Below are 4,981 nucleotides of genomic sequence, written 5' to 3' on the forward strand. Positions count from 1 at the left end.
GCCACAGCCAAGACTCATAAAATAACTGTGTTCAAGAATCAACATACTACACTAGGAGAGTCAATAATACTATCTGAATTCTGAGTTCCTAAGAATGCCAATTATTCTGAAAATTTAAAGATACAGGGGGATGCCAAAACTGTTCAGAAACAAAAAGCTACAAGCCCCGCTCATCTAATAAGAATATGAGCTTCATGTTAAAACTCTAAAATATTATTACTTCTTAATTTCTGTTAAAACCTATTTATTTATCTAGTTGCTTGAGGACAAGCAACAGTTTAAGTTTGGTGTTGTGATGAGCGGATATTTTATACGCTTTTTGGGGGTAATTTCATGTAGATTTTAGCATGTTTTAATTAGTTTTTAGTTAAATATTATTAGTTTTTAAGCAAAAATCATATTTCTGGACTTTACTATGAGTGTGTGTATTTTTCTGTGATTTCAGGTATTTTCTGGCTGAAATTGAGGGAGCTGAGCAAAAATCTGACTTAGGCTGAAAAAGGACTGCTGATGCTGTTGGATCCTGACCTCCCTGCAGTCGAAATGGATTTTTTGGAGCTACTGGAGTCCAATTGGCGCGCTCTCAACGGCGTTGGAAAGTAGACATCCAGAGCTTTCCAGCAATATATAATAGTCCATACTTTGCGCGAGGATAGACGACGTAACTTGGCGTTAAACGCCAAGTTCATGCTGCTGTCTGGAGTTAAACGCCAGAAAAACGTCATGATCCGGAGTTGAACGCCCAAAACACGTCATAATCTGAAGTTTGACGCCAAGAAAGGCCTTTACACGTGGAAAGCTTTAGTCTCAGCCCCAGCACACACCAAGTGGGCCCCAGAAGTGGATTTCTGCACCAATTATCTTAGTTTATTCATTTTTCTGTAAACCTAGGTTACTAGTTTACTATTTAAACAACTTTTACAGACATTCCTTGTATCTCATGACATTTTCAGATCTGAATTACATACTTTTGACGGCATGAGTCTCTAAACTCCATTGTTGGGGGTGAGGAGCTCTGCAGCGTCTCGATGATTTAATACAATTCCTTTGTTTTCCATTCAAACACGCTTGTTCTTATCTAAGATGTTTATTCGTGCTCAATTGTGAAGAAGGTGATGATCCGTGACACTCATCACCTTCCTCAACCCATGAACGTGTGCCTGACAACCACCTCCGTTCTACATCAGATTGAATGAATGTCTCTTAGCTTCCCTAATCAGGATCTTCGTGGTATAAGCTGGATTGATGGCGGCATTCATGAGAATCCGGAAAGTCTAAACCTTGTCTGTGGTATTCCAAGTAGGATTCCAGGATTGAATGACTGTGACGTGCTTCAAACTCCTGAGGGCTGGGCGTTAGTGACAGACGCAAAAGAATCAAGGGATTCTATTCCAACCTGATTGAGAACCGACAGATGATTAGCCGTGCTGTGACAGAGCATAGGAACGTTTTCACTGAGAGGATGGGAGGTAGCCATTGACAACGGTGACACCCTACAGAGAGCTTGCCATGGAAGGAACCTGCGTGTGAGAAGAGGATTCCAAGGAAGAGTTGAAGTCAAAGGACAAAGCATCTCCAAAACTCCAACATATTCCACAATCCTTTATAAACAAGTAACTCTATTGTTCAAGTAATCCAAACAATTTTCTTTGACATCCTGACTAAGACAAATAAAATAAATATTGATTGTTTCAAGCCAATAATCTCCGTGGGATCGACCCTTACTCACGTAAGGTATTACTTGGACGACCCAGTGCACTTGCTGGTTAGTTGTGCGAATCACAAATTCGTACACCAGGGTCATATGGAGGTGAATAGTGGAAAGGGGCTTGTGAGTGTGGTGGTTCAAAGTTATGTTGTGAGGATGGTCTATAGGCATGGGGTGGGGCTTGTTGGTAGTTACAAGGTTGTCCACCATATCTTTCAGCTGGGTATGCATTGTAGAATGGTTGTTGTCCATGATATCTTGGAGGGTGTTGTTGCCTAAAGGGTTGATTAGATCCTATTGGCTCCATCAATCCTTGATTGGTCTGACCTTGATGCATATTCCTGCTGTGGTTTCTATTTCCTTCAACAAAGTTAGAACCAAACTCAAAGCGAGAGGGGTGAGAATTCATAGTAGATATCAGAAATAAGAGGGAAGGGGGAAAACAAATAAACAAGTAAAAGAAAAATATTTATTTTTGTTTTTTAAATATTTACAATAACCAATAATAAGGCACACGTTTGCAATTCCCCGGCAACGGCGCCATTTTGACGTTAGGATTTTTGCTAGTAAAGAATTTTATAAAAATAGTCGCGTTGTAGATATAGATTCTAAACCAACAGAAATTCCTTCGTGTAAACGTTTTGGTTGTCACAAGTAACAAACCCCTTAAAATTGATAACCGAGTATTTAAACCTCGGGTTATCTTCTCAAGGAATTGCAGGGAGGTATGTTCTTATTATTGGTTATGAAAAAGTGTGTTTTGGGGTTTTGGATTAAGGTAAAAGGTTAGTTGAATGACAAGTAAAATAAAATAATACTAACTGTAAAATAAACCTTTGGCAAGGTACAAGAAATTGGAAGTCCAGACTTAGTTATTCTTATCAATAATAATGAAAGTTGAATCTTAATTCCACTTAGTTAACCTTTGCTAAAGCAAAGGAAAGTCAAGGGACTAATTAGTTTGACCTTCAGATCCTATTTATTTCCTAAGAAAAGGTTGGGATTATTGAAGTTCAGTTCAATTAGCAAAGATAACAGCTGAGGCGTGTTCAGGTAGGTTTAGCTCTTCCTGATTCCTCTCTTGCAATGTGGTTCCAGACCTTAGGGTAATGGCATTAATACCACCCTTTGGATTGGGTAATGGTTGAGAGGGGAGTCCACCAGAGCTTGAGGACTGATTGTTGGAGTTGTTCATTGATCCAATCTGTAAGACAAGGGCTTGCAAAGTAGAAGTCAGACCATTCAGAGTGGCAGTAAAGTTGTTTTCCATGGCCTGTTGTCTCCGATCAATAGATTGTAGTAACTCATCATTAGGAGATGAAGAGGGATAAGTGATCTGAGAGGGCTGCTGAGATGCTTGAGGCTGTCTTAGATGAGGTGCTCTGTAGGCTTGATTCTGATTCTGCTGCCTGAAGTTGTTATTGTTATTCCACCTCTGATTTCTATTTTTATCTCTGCCTCTTCTGTTATGATTGTCCCTCCAACCCTGGTTAGAATTATCTCTCCAGCCTTGGTTAGAGTTATCCTGCCATCCATGGTTATAGCTGCCACCTTGATTGTACCCTTGATTGGGGCGGTCATAGAAGTTATGAGTGGCTGCCACGGTGTGGTCCTCCGGTTGGAGTTGTGGACACTCATTAGTGTAATGACTGTAATCTGCACATATTCCACATACCCTTTGTGGAACCAACTGCTGGTTGTGCTGTGGTGGAGAAGGCTGAACTTGCTGTGGTTGTTGTTGATTTAGCTGCATCTGCTTCAGCAAGTTAGTCATTTCACATAAGTTCTGAGCTATAGCAGCAGTCTCTTTGCCAGTGGATACTTCTGCAACAGCTCTTAACCGACCTTGTTTCTGCCTGTGATTTCTGGTAGAGTCAGCTAAGTCACTGATCAATTGCCATGCTTCTTCCGTAGTCTTGTACTTTTTCATAGACCCATTGCTGGCACCTTCCAATATGGTCCTATCTTGAGATTTCAAACCCTGTGTAAAGTAGCTGAGCAACACTATCTTGTCAATCATATGGTGGGGACATGCTTCTCGAAGATTATTGAAGCGTTCCAAGTATTCATAGAGGGTCTCAGATTCATCCTGAACGATCATAGACATGTCCTTCCTCAGCTTATCGGCAACTTCAGCTGGAAAGAATTTCTCCAGAAATTCTCTTCTAAGTGTATCCCAGTTGGAAATAGTTGTTCCGGGTTGAGTGTAGTACCACTCTCTTGCCTTTTCCTCAAGAGAAAATGGGAAGGCTTTCAACAGAATAGAGATTTCATCAGTGCCATCACGCTTAACAGTAGAACAGGCAGTCTGAAAATCCCTAAGGTGCTTGATAGGCTCTTGAGCAGGCAAGCCATGAAACTTGGGCATCAAGTTGAGTAGTGAAGACTTTATTTCGAAATCCACAGCCACTGCTGGGTGGTGTGCTTGAAATGGTTGGAGTGTAAAATCAGGGGCTCCTTCCTCCGGATAGTGACTCTCTTGGGTGCTGCCATGTCACCTGCACGTAAATCAACTGGATCAGTAGAGAGGGAGCTTGCTTCTTCCTTAAATGACGTTTCAGGTTCATCCTCAGAGAGGACTCGCCGACGCCGAGCTTGCCTTATACGTGAAAGAATTCTTTCAATCTCAGGGTCAAATACTGGCAAGCATGGATCAGGAAGTGAACGCGTCATTTGACGAAAGAAATGTACAGCTCATAGTGACAAAATAAAAAAAAAGAAAAATTGCAATTAAATAAATGCCAATCAATAAATTAGCACACTATTGCAACTCCCCGACAACGGTGCCAAAAATTAACGTAGCGGAAATTTGCGAGTTAAAAATTTATTAATAGAAATACGTTGCAAGTACAGTCCTTAACCAGCCGAAAATCCGCTTATCAATTTAAAAGGGTTGTCACAATATTGAAATTAAAATACTGGGAGTATGAATCCCAGGTCGTCTCCCAACGAGTTGCAGAGAAATGTGCTATTTTATCAATCAGATGTTTTCAAAAATTGGTTGAGTTGAGAACAGAAAATTAAATTAGGGAATTTAATTAATCTTAAATAAAAGCCTTGACTGGGAGTAGATTAGTTGGAAGCCCTATTCTTGTTGAAGTACTCTCAAGATTAATTAATAGTTAGAAGTTGCTCTGCTTAGTTATCCCTTACTAGGTAAAGGAAAGTCAAGCAAGTTGAAAAGCTGTTTCTAATCACAAGTCCTAATCCTCTCCCTTGGGAAGGACTAGTGTCAATGGTTAGAGGTTGATTCAACAATAATTCCAATTATAA

Source organism: Arachis stenosperma, chromosome 10 (genome assembly GCF_014773155.1).
Source record: "Arachis stenosperma cultivar V10309 chromosome 10, arast.V10309.gnm1.PFL2, whole genome shotgun sequence".
NCBI lineage: Eukaryota > Viridiplantae > Streptophyta > Magnoliopsida > Fabales > Fabaceae > Arachis > Arachis stenosperma.